At 26.4% G+C, this 19,568-nt stretch overlaps 1 protein-coding gene and 1 non-coding gene across 6 annotated transcripts in view; both read right to left on the reverse strand.

The window, feature by feature from the left end:
- Positions 1 to 19,568, reverse strand: part of LOC107068263 (spondin-1) — a 205,189-nt gene that overhangs the window by 97,825 nt on the left and 87,796 nt on the right. The gene's annotated exons all lie outside the window — the stretch shown is intronic.
- Positions 13,738 to 13,856, reverse strand: LOC149033159 (5S ribosomal RNA). Its single transcript, XR_016175990.1, has one exon. It is a non-coding gene; the product is annotated as a 5S ribosomal RNA (ribosomal RNA).

Genomic DNA, 19,568 nt, shown 5'->3' on the forward strand with positions numbered 1-19,568 from the left:
TAAAAAATAATATTTTAATATAATAAAAAATAAAATTTTAATATAATAGAAAATAAATTAAATTAATATAAATTTACTATAATTAATTTTATTTATTATAAATTAATTTTTGTTTAATTTAATATAATAATTAAATTTAATATAAATAAATAAATACATATATATATATATATATATATATATATATATATATATATATATATATATATATATATATATATATATATATTGGCATCAATTACAAGTACCAATTAAATGAGAAACGTTATTCCATGAGTTATTTGGAAAAAAAAAAAAATACAAAAAAAGAAATACATAAAAATAAAAATAAATGTTCAACCCCCTGAACCCCTTTCTCTCCTATCCTATGCTATCCCTCGTCAGGTTGTAACTGGGAGCATTCCAGGTAATAAGGAACATTACTCCGCGAGCTATTTGTCACGGTTGCCTCGGCAAAATAAATGGCCACGATTTGTTCACTCATAAATTTGCGGAGCCTCGGTTCGACGGTGGCGTGATTTAATGGCGTCTATCGTAAATCAATGACGAAAATCCAAACGCGTTCAACGTAGACCTCGAAAAAAAGAGAGTTGGATACGTTGAAACGTAACTAAACTAAACGAAACGAAACTAAACGAAACGATCAGACCAGACTCAAATCAGACTCAAACCAAACCTCACACTTTTGACTGTCTCGTCTATCGTTTTACCTTTTCTATTCATTTTCAGATGATTATCTGAATTTTCAGCTTGATTAGGATGGAAACGTTTCACTGCTCGATTAAATACGTATTAAATATCATTCGCAATCGTTAAATAATTTTTAACGGCATTTTTAAAAATGACATAAGTGTCAATAAAAATAAAAAATACAAATGAAAATAGAGAAAGATTATTAAAAGATATAAAATGAAATTAGTTTAAATGTTAGATTCATTCATATTATTATTATATATTTAAATTGTTATATTATATATTTAATTTATATAAATAACATTGCAAAAATCAAAATATTAAAATATGAAAAAATAAAACAAGGATCCACGATACAATAATATTATTATAAAAATACATTGTTAAATTACAAATATTTATTATTAAACAATCACATTAACCGATTTAAGGAAAATATCAGATGATAAATAATTAAACGTGCAAAGTTAACCCCACCTCACCTGATTATCCAAAATCCGTCGCGTATCCATACTTTATGCGTGCCTAAGGCGCGTCAGGGATCAGGTGAAGTGGGTGGGAGTGGGGGTTGGGATTGAGTTGAAGGGAAAAGGAAAAGGGAAAGGGAATGGAAGGCGTGTATAATTTAAGTCCCTTGTATCAATCGCCGAAGGGCGAGAATCCAACCAACGAGCAATAGATAAAGATAGATAGAGAAAGGGTGAAAGATAGAAAGAGAGGGTGGTGGTAGGGGTGGGGACGAGTATAGGGAATGTGAAAGAGAGAGAGAGAGAAAGAGAGAAACTGTAACCAGTCTCACCATAGGAATATAAAGGGATATATAGAAGGAAGATAGAGAAGGAAGACCGATGAGGGGTAGAGGGTGAGAAGGGGTAGATGTAGGGGTTGGAAGGGGTAGGTTAGAGTAGAGTAGAGTGACTGGTTGGAGTCAGAGGCCTAGGGGATGATTTCCCGACGGACCGAGACGGACGACGGGCTAGTTAGGCGAACGTGTGGTGTGTATATACACCCCCCACCCTCACCCCCATACATATATATCGATCCTCGTTGGTCAGCGTGCTAAATTTCGAAAGAGTTTGTGTTTTTTCTTTCTTTTTTTTTTTACCTTTTTTCTGTTCTTTTTGCTTCTTTTTCAACAGTACGTGATTTATTCGTCGATCGATATAATTTGTTTCTTTTTTTTTTTTTTTTTATTACTAGAAAATAGGAGCCAGATTTTTTTTTTATCGATTAATAATAGTGATTAATAATATAATATAAAATATCGATAATTTGAGATAATTTATTTAACGATTGGATGAATAATTGTACGATGTTTTGGAAAATCAATTATGGGTATAGATTTCTTTTAAAATGGTGGATTATTATTCAATGTTTATTTATTTGTATAAATTTTGGATAAAATTTTGTTCATTGTACTATTTGAGTAATTGTAATTACATAGTTAGGTAATGATAAATAAGAATTTAAGGTATCTACTTTTGCGTATAGAAATTAGGTTATGTACATTTTATTATTTTATATAAAATTTTGTTTGAATTTAAATTTAGTTAATTATAAATAATATTGTGTGTTTTTCTTTTATTTATCATACTATTAAATTAATTATAATTATATAATTAGATAATATTAAATAAGAATTTAAGGTATATATTTTGTATATATATATATGCAATTTAGGTTATGTACATTTTATTATTTCGTATAAAATTTTGTTTGAATTTAAATTTAATTAATTATAATTATATAAAGTTAGATAATAATAAATAAGAATTTAAGTTATATATTTTTGTGTATATGCAATTTAGGTTATGTACATTTTATTGTAACATAATATAAATTGTATACACACATGAAATATTGTAATACACAAATGTATAATATATTGAAATTTGTTATATATTATAGTAAGATTTTTGATACTACATTATATCGAAAGAAGGTTTGATCAAAGTGAATTTAATATAAGATAAGATACCTTCAAAACATTCGATTCAATTTTGCGTAGGTTTGACGCGTTCAAGAATACAGTAAAAAGAGAGAGAGAGAGAGAGAGAGAGAGAGAGAGAGAGAGAGAGATAGTTTGCTTTCATATTCTTGGAGGAAAGTCCTGCTATATAATATAATAACTTTCCTCTCCCCTCCAACTCAACCTTTCGTAGGATTCTATTAGGGATCAGGGACGGCAACAGTGTAGGGACGAATATATATATATATATATATATATATAGTATCTGCTAGTAGGTATCTGCACCAGGATAGAACGATTGAATTATCCCATAGTCCGCCATATTGGAGACACCGAAATTTAATAAAGCTGATTGGTAAATTGCCACCGAGACTTATAAGGGAAAAAGAGACGAGAAAAGATGATAAAAAAAATGTCTTCTCTTACAAGATAGAAGAAAAAAAAAATAGATACACGAAACTATATTTAATCCTGTGTATATAATAGTATGACAAAAGTATTTAAAGCTTGTAGTATTACAATTTGAAAACTTAATTTAACTTGAAGTATAATCTTACTAATTAATAACATTAATCGTTTATTTTGTTTAATTATAAAATAGTAAGAATTATTTTGCAACATATTAAAAAAAAATTGAACCCATAGATCTGGGCACAATATTATGATAAAAATATATGAAATATTCTTATCTTAATTTTGTGCGTGTAAAATAGATAGCAATTATTTTGCAACATACAATAAAAAAAAATAGAATCAATAAATCTGCAAATGAAATAATACGACGACTTGGGTTTATCGAAGAAGTTGAGAAACTCTGACACAAAGTAAACGAGAATTCGATCTTGGAATTGTTAGTATGGATTCGTATTCCCCGTTATTATCGCCAACGAACAATTCAACCTTTGAAATAGACGCGGTGGGGTGCCCTGTGAACAGTTACCTAGCGAAATCGGGATCGAATCTTCCATAGCAATCGCAATATCCATTAACACAGTGGAATCCGACTAGCTCGGCACTGATCGCGGTGATGGCGGTCGTGTTGTGGTCGTCATCGACCAATCGTATCCTCGACATCCTCCCCCCACCACCCACTCCCACCCCCCACTCCGACCTCTATTACTACTGTTGCTGTTGCTGCTGTTGCTGTTGCTGTTGCTGCACATCCGTGTGGCAAAATTCAAGACCCGGTTGAGGACAGATATGGAGAAATGTTCTGAACTGATTGTATGTTGTGTTGGTTCGACTGTTATAACAATTGAGACTACTGTGACTAAAGTACAGATAGAATTAGGAAAATAGATAAATGTTAACATGTGTATATATGTGTGTACATGTATATGTTTAAATTATTTTTGAAAATATACTTTTGTAAATCAATATTTTATTAATTGGGCGATTTTATTAGAATTTGAAATATTTTTATAGTAAAAATAATTTCATAGATTGTGAATTTAATATATAAATAATTTGGTATAATTTATATATTTGTTAAAAAAAAAATAAAGTATCACATATTAATTTCTATATCTAATAATTATAATATATTATACTATACTGTACTGTACATATACCTATGCAATATACAATATAATAAATATATTATTTTTTAATGATAAATATAATTTACATTTATTATTTCTAATAATAAAAATCTTATTAGAAATATATTTAGAAAAATAAATAATTAACATTTCAAATAGAACAAATTAATTGAATCAAATAAAATATACGTGTAATATAACTTTTACGAAATTCATTTTTTCTTTCATTAAAAAAAAAAAAAAAAAAAAAAACAAATAAAAAATAAAAAAAAACCAAAAAAGCAAAAATGTCCTTGGGCAAAAGTCAATGTAAAAAATTTAACAAAAAGATCAATTGGTCTCGGTAGTTTGCTATTGCGAATGTAGCGTGTTAATTTCATGTAAAAAAAAAAAAAAAGAAGAAAAAACGAAGTAAAAAAAAAAAAAAAAAAAAAGAAATTGATTTATAACCGCGTAGATAGGGAGATCAAAAAAAAAAAAAGAAAGGAGACAGAAAGAGAGAAAGAGAGAAACAGACGTACATTAAAAAAATAAAAAAAATAAAAAAAAATAAAAATGAAATTGCAATGCTGACTTTCTCTCTTTCTGCAATAGGATAACACGAAACGGTTTGATGAATCGTTTCGTTTGCGACTCGCATTTCGTCTTTTTTTGTTTTTTTATATTTTCATTTTTTCTCTCACCCCTCTCCCCCCTCCCTTGCCGCCATCCCTTTCCCTAGATATTTTTTTTTTCTTTTCCTTTAGAGGTAATACACGTTGCATTTGGTTCTAGCATGTGCATTGGCAACACAACTTGTGTGCACTGTGAAATATCAGTCAACGAAGCTTTGACTCCGTTCAACGTACGGTTCTGAATACACACGTCAAATACATATCCGGTCGATCATATACATATATATATATATATAAATGTATATAAATGTATATGATATATACGTGTGTGAAATTTCTCTTCCATCGAATTCACTTTTCTCTCTTTCACTCTCTTTCCATTTATTTTTCTACTCGTTTTATTCCATCGTTAACTTTAACATTGACTTACTCTGTTTAAACTTTAATATCCTTCATTTTTCCATCTTTTTTAATAATTGTGTGTAAAATTAGACATGTATATATATATATATTTTGTTTTTTCATGTAATAATTTTATATTAAACATTGATAGCTAGGAAATTAATCATTTTATTTATTGGACACGTAGTTGTATGAATTTTGAGGTTAAGTTTAACATATTAACTTTGTAATTTAAATAAGTATTATTAGTAATAATTGAATGTTTTTTTTTTCTTAAATGTAAATATTTCAAAAGAAATTCATGATAAATTTGAAATTCATTTACTTTAGGAATTAATTAAGAATATTATGAATTATTATTTAAATTATAAGATTGATATTTGATTACAAAGTTGGTCAAATTTTTAGTCAAAGTATGGGATTGAAATTTGATTACAAAGTAATGCTAACATATATATATATATATATGTTTATAAATAAAATAAAATAAATTATTAATAATATAATTAGAAGAATTAACATGAAAAATTGTTGTTATAAATATCAGTGTTAATTATTTTGTTTTTCATTTATATAACAATTTTTTTTTTAATTTTATTTACAAATATATTTCGATTTTATATATAAAATATTATTAATCATTAATTATTCAACATTTAGATAAATTTAAACAATTTCAATCTGAATTTTTTATTATTTTCATTTAATCCGTTTATCTTCCACTAAGTTTCTTTTTTTTTTAATGTTAGTTGAAATACCATTTCTATGAAAAATAAAAATAAAATCAAAAATTAAACCGTGTACCTTTATAATGAGTGCACGAGTATTAACTTTCATTAACGATTATTTATTCAAGCGTTAATTTCAAATGTTCTCTTTACCCCCTTTTTCTCTCTGTTTTTCCCTTTCTCTCTCTCTCTCTCTCTCTCTTTATTTTTCAATTTATATCTCTTTTAATCTTTCTCACATGTTTGCCCCAGTTCTAATCCTTTTTGGAAACTGCTACATCTGTCTCATATAATAACGTGTGCATATACGATTTTCAAAAATATCATCTCAAATATAATATATATATATAATATATATAATTATTAACTTTTTAATAACAATTACAAATGTAACATTTCATTTATAATAGCATTTTAATTACCCCACCCCCACTTCATTCTTTTCATATCATTATTAAACTTCTAATTGCTTTTTAATATTAATATAGATATTAATTTTTTGTATTTACGATTGAATAATAATTTAATAATCGAATAATATAATGTGTACAATAGAAAACAATTGAAAAAAACACACGATTAATTTTTATCATTCTCGTTTAACCCTTTCACTGCTATAGACGCATATATGCGTTTGATAAAAGCGTATGAAAAATGAGTGTTTTATTACATTATTCGTCTATATAAATGTAATGTGTTGATTTGTTTTAATTATTAATATATAATTAATTAATTGATTAAGTAGAAAAGAAAACAAAAGTATAAATAAATGTTAGGTTATGTTCAAATATTTCGTACATTCACAGAAATCTATGTCCACCAGATGGCGAGGGATTTATCTGTATCTTTTTTTGTTGTTATATTTTTTAAATTAATTAATTATTTTATGAATGTATTAATTTAATAAAAACATACCTGTATGCAGGTATTGCTATGCAGCCTTGTACTAAAATTTCAACACGATCGATACAGAATACTTTTGAAGATTAGTGGTTAGGTACAAATGAAATCTACATTTATATATATAGATAGATAGATTATTATTGTAAAATCTATTTAATAATATATCAATCAAACATTAATCGTATTAATTAAATAATAAACTATTCAATTAAACAATTTAACAAAACACTTTAATTAAAAGTATTCACCACTCAAAGGTTTACTGTGATGCAACAATTATTTGTTTTACGAATATTTATTTGAAATGTTAAAAAAAAAATTCTATTCCATTTGCTATTATTATTATTATTATTATTATTATTATTATTATTAGTATTAAACGTTTGATCTTATTTTATATAAATTTATTAGTAGACAAAATAACGAAAGAAACTAACCTAAAAAAAAAAAAAAATAAAAACATAGACAAAGATAGGGTAATAGGAGAAAGTCGACCAGTTCGAATAAAAGCATGTAACAACGATTGAGATTGAACGAGAAAGAAAAAAATAGAAAAAAAAGAAAGAGAAAGAGAAAGAGAAAGAGAGAGAGAGAGAGAGAGACTGTAGATGACACAAATGCGGCGTGATACAAATGGCTGCTGCAAAACATTTTTGCGTCGTACTCGAGAGGTAGACTCGGTTATGATGGAATGAGAGGAAAAAGGGGGTGCAGGTTAGGGGGGGGAGGGTTGGGTTAGTAGTAGGGGTTGGGAACGAGACGGTGAAACTACTCGAGGGTTATGTGATGAGTAAAAAGTTACTCTCTATTTCCCTCTCTCTTTCTCTTTCATCAGTGGTTGCTACTGCTCCGTCACCACTATGATTTTTCCCTCTCGTTTGTCCTCTTCCTCCTCCTCTTTCCCTCCTCACCGCTATAACTCTCACTCCCTGTTCTTCTACCTCTTTCTGTGAACTACACACACTCCTCGTGTCCTAGAAAAATCGATTGAAAGCTTCGCATAGATTTTTCTTTTTTTTTTCTTTTTTTTTTTACCTTTCCGTCAAAAGATTAAAATACAATGTATGAAAAATTCGATACGTTTAGTATGTTCAAAAGTATGATAAAAAAAAAAAAAATAATAAAATAAAAAAGGCGGGAAAATATTTAAAATTTTTCTATGTATCTATGTATGTATGTATGTATGTATGTATGTATGTATGTATGTAGTGTGTTTTATATTATTTAACTTTTCTCGTTTTTACGTTTCATTCATTTTATTTTTATTTTTATTTTATTGTTGTTTTAAATACGCCAGTAAAAAAAAAAAAAAATTAAAATGAAAAATTGTAATATCAATTATTAATTATTATAATTAAAAATATTATTTTAATAATATTTTTTAAAATAATACGATTTATAGAATACATTTGAAGTTATTACGTATTCAATGAAAAAATAATAAATTATAAACAAAATTAATATTAATAATTATACGAAGTGATTTGTGTGTGTTAGAAATATATGATATGAACACATAACCTAAAATATTGTAGTATGGTAAATTAATAATATTAATATTTGTTTGTCTAATTTAAATTGCAACAAAAATATATGCTACACTATTTTTTATATTATTTATTTATTTAATTATTTTATATTAATTTTTATTATATTTTTATTTTTGCTATATTTATATTATATATTATATTGATTACATTTATATTTTTATTACTTTATTATATAATATATAATATAATTATATAAAACATATATATTTATATTGCACCCTATAACAAATAAAAGATCCTTGACAAAAAATATAATAATAATTTTATTTAAAACATTACGATTTAACAAATAACGATGGAAAAATAAACGAATAAAAATAAAAATTGAGAAAAAAAAATAAAAAAAAAAAGATAAAATATTATAGTTCTTTATCAACTATAAAACGTAACTTTGATAAAGTCCTCAGTCATACGTTTTCAACGATCTATGGGTAGAAATGGTCGAACTAAAGTACATCATTGATGCGAACCTAAGCGTTGGACAGAACAGTTTGGTAACTAGGTCGCACTTATATATATATATATATATGTATATACCTACTACTATCTCAAATATGTACTCTATCCAAGAGTGTTCCCTAACAATACCACCATCACTATTATCAGAAATACATACCACCATCATCTCTCTTCAAACTAGTACCCCCTTTTCGATCTAGTAATATTCTTGTAATTTCTTTCTCCATCCCATCCCACATACAAACCAAAATCAGGATTTTGGATTACGTTGCCAATTTAAGTTACATAAGAGCCCTTCTTTGATCGATTCAATTCGTATGATCAATCATTGACCATTACTACTAATACTACTACTACTGCTACTACTATTATTATCATTAATACTACTTATGGGTTTACAATTTGATTCTCGATTTAACTATGAGAATAATATTATTTATTTGTTTGATTTAATATATGTTATATTTCAAATCATTTGTTTATAATTATGAACATTTTGTAATGAAATTTTGTCAAGGTTACGAAACTGTAAAATCACATGAGAGAATTGACTAAATCAATTTACTTGATGTTCAAAAACGAAAGTGCAGACTCGTGTCTCTTGAATTACTTTTTTTTTCCTTTTTATCTTTTTTATTTTTTTTTTATTTTCAAACTAAGTCAGCAACCATCGTTCACACTCAACTACTATTACTGCTACTAAACTCTCTTGGAATATTTTATTTACTTTGGTAAATGTAAAAATCGACGTGTGAGAAACGATATTTTTCTGAAATGCGATTTGAGAATCATTTTTATTTATTTACATTTATATTTTAACACGTTTACAGGAACTCTCTGAGTAGTATGGATTTAGATTTGTGAGTGAGTTACTCTTTCAAAATATTTATCATATATTTATTCTATAAAACTACATACATATATATAGTATGTATATATACTTACATATGTATATATGTGTGTAATACAGACACTCATTCATGGTAAATTGATTTTTGTTGTAGCTACATTAAAATATGTGTGATGTTTCAATAATATACTATATATATATATGTATATAGAAGAAAATATTACATTTTTCTTACATTTAAAGATAGACCACTTTATGTAAAACAAGAGAAAAAAAGGAACAAATAAAAAAAATAATAAATAAAAAGTAATACTATTTTGAAATATATATTATTAATTATTATATATAATATTTCAATACTAAATTAATTTGTGCGAGGTGTATTAATTAATAAAAATTATTTATATGTGTTTGCAATTATTGTCATTTTAATTTACCACAAACGAAATTATAAAACAATAATACATATATAATAAAATATATAATATAAATTATATAAATTATAATAAAATATAAATTATATTATATTACTATATATATTATACACATATATATATATTTAATATAAATAACTTTGATATAAATTGAACAATATATAAAAAAAACCTATACTACTATATAATATATACTACTACTAAATATATATTACTACTATAAATACCTTTGAGATAAATAAACGATAATAATTCTTCTTCAAACATAAGAACCGATTATCTTTGACGTGAGATAAAAGAAAAACTAAACTCGATAATGTTTTTTAAAAAAGAGTAATGCATAAAAGAAGAAGAAGAAGAAGAAGAAGAAGAAGAAGAAGAAGAAGAAGAAGACTATTACGACCGAAGCCGTGCACTCTCTTGCATCCTCATCCTCCTTCTCCTCCTCCTCCTCCTCCTCCCCTACCTTTCTCATAGTTGGTGGTGTAAAAGTTAGTGGGTCAAGTCGATTTTGGTAGTAGGTATGTTGAGAAAGTAGTATAGTAACATGCTTCAAAGATCGAGTGTGCTTCATTCTAGGTAACCCCAGCTTTACTTGGTACAAGTAAACGAGCCAATAGACGTCTCTACCCCATTTTCAAGAGGTTTTCCCTCCAATTCCACCCCTCACCTCACTTTATACACCTGAACGTTTCGGGATGAATTCTTCGAAAGCCCATAAAACGGATACGAGGTGACAAAGACGAATTTTTTGTTCAACTTTTAAACCGTACTATACACAGATATATACTATCACTACTATAGGGATTTTCTTGTTTTATTTCGACGATTTTCAACGAGAGAATAATAAAAAAAAAAAAAAAATATTCTTTCAGCGAAAACAGAATGACGTTTATTATTCCAGTAGCATCGTGTGTGAATCAAACGTTGAAATCGTTGATGGAAAAATAAAATGGGGTTTGTTGTATCAATTTTTATGCGTATATACCATAAACGTTTCCATGAAAAATGTCGGCTTTAAATAATAATAATAATAATAATAATAATAATAATAATAATAATAATAATAATAATAATAATAATAATAGTAATAAAATAATGAAAAAAGAAATAAAACAAAGGGATATGTGTGTTTATATATATATATATAAAATATCGAAAGATATTGAACAACGTCAATGGTTTTATATGTGATTTTTTATGTGTGCAAATATTACAAAAAAAAAAATAGACAGTATTTTTATTTGTTTTTTTTTTTATATTTACAGAATGGACATGATAAAGTATAATAAATAAAATATATTATATTTGCACACATACATATATGTATGGAAAAATGTTTCGTAATGTTTTATTGAGAAAAAGAATAAAAATAATAATAATTTAAATAATTATGAACTTATATGATATATAAAATAATTAATAAAAATATAATAATTAATAGATTGTGTTATAATAAATGTAATAATAAATAATAAAATAATATTAAAATTAATATTAATATAAAAATAATATTAGAAATTATATTACAATAATTATTATTATATAAATACTATTATAAATATATTATAAATAAAATTATAATAATATAATAAATTAATAGATTATAGTAAAATAATTTTATTTAATTATAAAATAAATATAAAATAAGTAATAAAATAATAATATATTAATATTAGTATAAAAGTAATATTATAAATATATAATAAATAATAAAATAAAAAATATAATAAATTAATAGATTATTAAATTACTTTTATTTAATTATTATATAAAACAATTTCAACAAAATATTTTCTATTAATAAAGAAAAAAAATATAAACGTCAATATAAAACGAATATAACTTATGTTAGCAAATAGAAACATATACGTATGCATGCATACACACATATATATATATATGAATGCATTGTATACGTATGCATTGCATAGATCATCAAGAGCTGAGTGGTCCTTCGATAAAAGGTAACTTTATGCATGGTTAAAAAGTATGATAACATCCTTGGGTGTCATCGTTGTAGTTTCGGTCCGATTTTGCTATCACATCATTCACTATAGGTGAGTAGGTAAAGGTAAAGGTAAAAGTAAAGGTAAAGGTAAAAGTATGTATGCAACTCTCGCATCAGAATGTCATCGTTCATGCACCACACGAGATAGTACACGTTCGCATATGCTACATTCTCTCTTTCTCTTTCTCTCTTTCTCACTACTGTGGCATCACATGAAATATTCCCTAACAGACGTCGACGAACGTTTTACGAGTATATATGTGTCGGTGTGTGAGTATTTCTGTATGTGCATATAGAGCTACTGCTACTGCTCATGGCATTAGTTACAACATGCAAGTATAAAAAATGTAGAAGGTTACCCCATTGTGCACAAGCTCCGACGCCTTCTCATCTTCACCCTCATACCCCTAACCCTTCATACATATCTACACATACATATATATAATGTATTCTTCAACTTATATGTTTCTACTTCTGCAACATTTATTTATATATATACATATATATGTGTGTATGTGTATATATTTTTTTCATTTTATATAAAAGACATTTTTTTGCTCACGTATATGTACATATATATTTGTGTGCGTGTTTCTTCAATTTACATATTAACACATATGTGTATTTTATATTATTATATTAAATTATTGTTATATTAATATAGTTAATGTATATTAATTAAAAATATATATATATATAATTAATATATTAATTTTTATAATAAATTAATAAAATTAATAATTGTTTAAATTAAAATTTAATAATTTAATAATAATTTTATAATATTAATTTAATTTAATAATTTAATTTAACAATTTATTAAATTAAATTAAATATTAAATTATAATAAAATAAAATAAAATAAAATAAATTAAATTAAAATAAAAATTAATATATTAATACATAAAATTATATATATTAATATACACTTTATTCCCATGTCAACCCTACGCGGGTTTTTAACATAGCCTCCTTGCTACTACTTTATTTTTCCTATTCTTCCTCTCCTTCCTTCTTCCTCCTCTCCTTCCTTCTTCCTCCTCTCCTTCCTTCTTCCTCCTCTCCTTCCTTCTTTTCTCCTCTCCTTCCTTCTTCCTCCTCTCCTTCCTTCTTCCTCCTCTCCTTCCTTCTTCCTCCTCTCCTTCCTTCTTTCCTTTCTTCCTCCTCTCCTTCCTTCTTCCTCCTCTCCTTCCTTCTTCCTCCTCTCCTTCCTTCTTTCCTTTCTTCCTCCTCTCCTTCCTTCTTCCTTCTTCCTTCTTCCTCCTCTCCTTCCTTCTTCCTTTCTTCCTCCTCTCCTTCCTTCTTCCTTCTTCCTCCTCTCCTTCCTTCTTCCTTCTTCCTCCTCTCCTTCCTTCTTCCTTCTCTCCTTCCTTCTTCCTTCTTCCTCCTCTCCTTCCTTCTTCCTTTCTTCCTCCTCTCCTTCCTTCTTCCTTCTTCCTCCTCTCCTTCCTTCTTCCTTCTTCCTCCTCTCCTTCCTTCTTCCCTCTTCCTCCTCTCCTTCCTTCTTCCTTCTTCCTCCTCTCCTTCCCTCTTCCTTCTTCCTCCTCTCCTTCCTTCTTCCTTCTTCCTCCTTTCCATTCCAGCGTTAACAGCACACGGTGTTCCCAAGCGGTCACCCATCCAAGTACTACCCGTGCCCAGTGATGCTTAACTTAAGTGATCGGACGGGAACTTGTGTTTCCATCACGGCAAGGCCGTTAACTTATATATATTAATATATTTAATTCTTATTTAATTTAATTTAATTTAATTTACATAATTAAATTTTATATTAAAAATAATTTATCGTTGTTTAATTGAAAAAATTGAACGAATCTTCTTAATCAATTATTATATAATCAAATTATTAAAATAAACTTTTAACAATAATAATACCTAAATTATTGTTTAACGAGTATCGTTGTGTTGAAAGTTCAATTAACTTTGTCCAAGTTCAGGATACGAAGAAGAAGTTGTTGTTGTTGTTGTTGTTGAACGAGTTCCATTTAAAAAAGATGAAATTTTTCTTTCGCATCGAAATAGTACGAGTGTCCTTGAGAAACTACGTTAAAACCATTTATCGGGGTATTAACCTGTTTTTTTTTTTTTTTTTTTAGTTCGTTTATTCGGAATAATTTTCAAAGGGGAAAAATTATTTCTAAAGTTTAGCAAAAGTTTTTTTTTCTTTTTTTTTTTTTTTTGTAATCTCTCGTTGCACTTGACCTTACTCATTATTTTATTTTATTATTTTTCTCATTTAACAATATGCAAAGTGATAAAAAAAAAAAAGAAAAAAATATTCAATTAATTAATTAATTAATTAACAAATTAATTTTGAATAATAAAAATTTCGTACGAACTATTTTTTTTTTTTTTTTTTTTTTTTATTTAAATGCAATTATTGACATCTGAGATATTTTTGCAACTTTTTTAGTTTCTTTTATTTGACAAGAAAATAAATTATTAATTTAAAAAAAAAAAAAACACTATCCAATAAATTGGATTTCTTTTTTTTTTTAACGATAAAAATGTAACAGAGATACAATTGTAATTTGAATGTAAAAAAGAAAAAAAGATTTTAAAATCACTAAGTAAAATAAAACATTCGAAATGTAATTTCTGACCGCTGAGGAATTTCAAAGGGCCAATTAAATTAAACGCTTTCTCGCATGCCAAAGCTTAAGCGAGCCCTTATCCTACTTCTCTACCACAGTCCTATGCATACTACTAACCTATTGGTATATATATATATATATATAACTTCTATTTCTCTATGTTAGGTGGAATGCTACTCCACGTTTCTTGCATTTCTCAAGCGTTCCTCAATCTCTCCTCTGTGTATTTAAATCATCTAACATCTCACTCATCAAATCTTAAAGTTTTAGAAGACGTTTCAGATTTTAAAGTAGCAAACAAAAATATTCTAAATTTTTCAATCAAATATATATATATAATTTAATTTAATATAATAGAAATTGTATTTCAAATATTATAATACGTGGAAACAACATTTTGCTGAATTTATTTTCAATCATTTTCAACATCAATTAACTATGATTTACGAGTATATACGTCATGTATCGACGAATATATACGTCGTGCGTATAAAGTAATAATTATTTGTTATTTACATTGTAATTTTGGAGAAAAATAAGACATATTCTCAAATTTTTAAGATATTTATTAAAATTAATGTTGAACATTGTAGTTTCAGTTTGTTTTCTTTATTTTTTTGTTTGTTTGTTCATAATAATAATAATAATTTAAAATTTAAATAATATGAGACAGAAAAGAGATGAATGCGTTTATAACAAAGTAAACTGTTTCGAATATCTTTCTTGGCACATACAATTTCTGCATTCTCTTAACCGTACGTGTCGCGAATACCAAACCCCGAACTAGGTTCCAACTCCCAACGCACCATTAATGTTACGTGGTTGCACGTAGAAAATTAACGAGCACTAAGGGAAAGTAGTAAAGCTTTTGCACCCCCCACAAAAAGAAGAAAAAAGAAAAAAAAAAGAAGAAATTTTTATTCTTTTCTTTTTCTTTTTTCTTTTTTTCTTAACCTATCTTGAAAAAGTATTTTAATTGTGACGTAATCATATTTCGTATCTTTTAATTCAATTATTATTCAGATATCTCCGAACAGATTCTTTCTGTCAAAATTCTTCTTGGTAGAATAAAAAAGAATTCAAATAAAACATTTCAAGTATTTCAAATATTTCTGTTTGTTAGAAAAAAAAAAAAAAAAAATTCTTTTGCTGAGAAATACAATGAATGTTTGAGTGAGAAAGAGAAAAAGTGTGTGTGTGTTTTTTTTTTGGTATTAATCTTTGCTTACTTACCACACTTGGTCCAAAGGACCCAGACCTTTTTTGCAACTTGAATCATTTTTCTCAATTGTTCAACTTTGGTAATTTTTTAAACATATTTAAATTTAATTTAAAGCTATAAAATCTATATAGTCTTTTAAAGTAAGTATTAAAGAAGTCTCAAAAAAAAATGTTGAAGTAAATCTGTGCAATAGTTTCTTTTTTATAACGATTTTTCTCGCCCGGGTCCTTTGAACCCGGGTGTGGTAAGCGTGTTGCTCCAGGAAGGGGATTTAAGCGAAGGTTAAAACAAAGGTGTAAAAAAAATGTCAAATATTTCTTATGAAAATAAAAATCACCCCCTTGTATATTAAGTTATCCTTCTGAAATCTAAATCTTGAGTAGAATTAAACGAAAAAATAAAAAAAAATAAAAACTAGAAGAAGAAGAAGAAGAAGAAGAAGGTGGATTTTCGTTGGAAAAATATCACATAATTTAAGGATCCGACGTAGCATGGCAAAAACCCTTTTTATTTTTCTTAACCTTTTTTTATTTTTTTATTTTACGACGACCAAACTCTATCCTCGTCTCTCTTCTACTACTACTACTTCTTCTTCTAACTACCTTTATAATCTCTCTTGCCGTGCACGTTGCACGTTCGGAGCACCACTTTTCCGCTCGAACAGCTCGTTCAACGGAATCGTGCTCTCTCGTGCCAGGAGAAGGACGACCTGAGCTATCTAAAAAAGGAACCAAAAAAAAAAAGAAAGAAAGAAAAAGAAAGAGAAATGTTGGTAGGGGGTAGGTGGGTGGATTGGGTGGTCGATATCGCAAAGAATCGACTAAGAGTGAGACAGAGAAAGGAAGATAATAAAATCGAAAAAGGAAAAGGAAAAGAGAGAGAGAGAGAGACAGAAATATAAAATGAGTGTATGTTAGAGTGAGTAAGAGAGAGAGAGAGAACGAAAGTGAATGTATTAGATAAAGAGAGAAGTATAACAAGAGTGTATATGTAAGAGTATGTAAGAGAGAGATAGAAAGAGAACGAAAGTGAGTGAATTAGATAAAGAGAGAAGTATAACAAGAGTGTATATGTAAGAGTGTGTAAGAGAGATAGAGAGAGAGAAAGAGAGAGAATGAAAGTGAGTGAATTAGATAAAGAGAGAAGTATAACAAGAGTGTATATGTAAGAGTGTGTAAGAGAGATAGAGAGAATGAAGGTGAGTGAATTAGAAAAGGAAAGAATGAAGGTATGAGAACGAATGAATGATAGAAAGAAAGAACGAATGAGAACGAATGAATGAGATAGAAAGAGAGAGAGAGAGAGAGAGGGAGGGGGGGGGTAAAGGGTAGAGAAAAGTGCAAATGGGTTGGGTCTTTGGCCTACGATGGTGGATAAGAGAGATCAAGTAGTATATAGTAGACGTGACGTGAATTCGAATTCTTCAGAAGTACATCCAGTATTTAAAATAAAGATTACAATTTTTTTTTTATATTTTTTTTTCTTTAAATATTATATGATAGATATGATAATGATTATTTAACGTTAAATCTGTTTTGTATATGTATATGTATGTATTTGGGTATTTATTTAGTTTGTATATCGGTTGATAAAAATTTCTCGAGGGATCGATATACGTGTTTCACGATAGAATTGCAATTTAATTCGTGTACCTACTATCTCTGTTGTATATTAGTTAAAAATCAAGAATCAATATATACATACTGATCTTGATTATTTAATGAAAATAATTATAAATAATTTACAGATAATAAAATTATTTACAGATAATTGATAATGTATTTATATATCAGATGTCTTATTGAATTTCATTTAATATTAAATTATTCATAAAAATTATTCTACACAGTGTGTAAATAAAAATTACAAATAATAATTTTAAAGAAAAACATATATATATATATATATGTATAAGTATTTCATCATATATGATGAATACATGAGAGAGAACCCTAATAATTAATTTAATTTAAATTAAATATTAAATAGAATATAATTTAAATGTATATGAGAAATATTATATATATATATATATATATATAATGTATGTGTGTGTAGTTATGTATATCTGGTTGATTAGATTTAGTTATAAAACCTTAATAATTAATTAAATTTAAATAACATATTAAATACAATATGTTTAAATATATATAAAATAGTATATATAATATATGAGTATGTGTGTGGGTGTGGGTGTGGGTGTGAGTGCATATATATGTTGGATTAGATTTAGCTAGGAACGAAGTAAGTTCATAGAGAATTTAAAGGGACAACTGACCTAACTAACTAAAGCTGTTCCAACTCGTTCAACCAAGTCGCATAGGTCGTGTCATTTTGACTCATGTCGAGATTCAGGGAAGAACACTAACAGATGGTATGACTATATATAGTGATTTAGAGATGGTGAGAGAGAGGGAGAGGAAGTTGTCTCTCGATGAAAGATAGAGATAGATACATAGGTGTAGTAACGTAAAGGATAGGAAGGGATGAAGGAGGCTGGTGAGGAGATGAAAGGGCCGTTTAAACTATCCCAGGAACTAACCATTCGTATAAATTTCTAGGGGGATTTGTGCTAGCATTCGAGTGTAAGAGAGATATGACTGTCGAAATCCAGCCAAACTAACTTGACTTTGTCCCAATACTATTTCATTTCTCTCTTTCTAACTTAGGCTTCTCTTTTCAGTGGATGGAGTAACCTTTTGAACTTGTTGGGTGTCCCTTTTTTTAACAATAGTACATTAAATACGATCAAAAGTCTATAGATTATGTTTTTATTGTATTTGATATTTTTGATAATTTGGTATATGTTAATAATAGTTCGAGTTTGAATTATTATACGGTGGTTTATAATTATTGTATTTATTTTAAATTATTATATGAATTTTTGATGATTTGATTTCTTTGGGTAATAATTATTTGAAGTTTAAAGTTAGTTATATAATCATTATAATTAAATAATTAAAATAAATAATATATTATAAATATAAATAATTAGTATATATAATATAATAGTTATATAATAAGTTAAATTATTATAATATTATATAAATATATAATATTATATATAAATTATTATATGAGTTTTTGGTAATTTGATTTTTAGATAATAATTATTTGATATTAAAAATATAGTTATAGTTTGAATTATTATATATAGTATTTAGTATTATTTATAGTTAGTTTTAGTATTATAGTATTATTATATATAATATTTATATTTAGTATTTAATTATTATATGAATTTTTGATAATCTTATTTTTAGATAATAATTACTTAATATTTAAAAAAAATTATATAGTTTTAATTATTATATATATATTTTAAATTATTATACGAATTTTTGATAATTTAATTTTTATATAATAATTATTTGATATATATATATATATATATATAGTTATAATTTAAATTATTATATTAATTTTGAAAAAAAATACATCATTAACAAAATCCCAATACATTTATATTTCAATCAAAATTTTATTAATCCATCTAATTTAATAATATTAATAATCTACAATCTGTGTCCTAATAATATTAATCTTTTAAAAGCTAAAATATATGTATATATATCTTTTTTCTTTATATCTAACAACT

The sequence above is a fragment of the Polistes dominula genome, unplaced genomic scaffold, assembly GCF_049000335.1.
Source record: "Polistes dominula isolate Pdom_NZ unplaced genomic scaffold, Pdom_raw_medaka contig_15, whole genome shotgun sequence".
Lineage (NCBI taxonomy): Eukaryota > Metazoa > Arthropoda > Insecta > Hymenoptera > Vespidae > Polistes > Polistes dominula.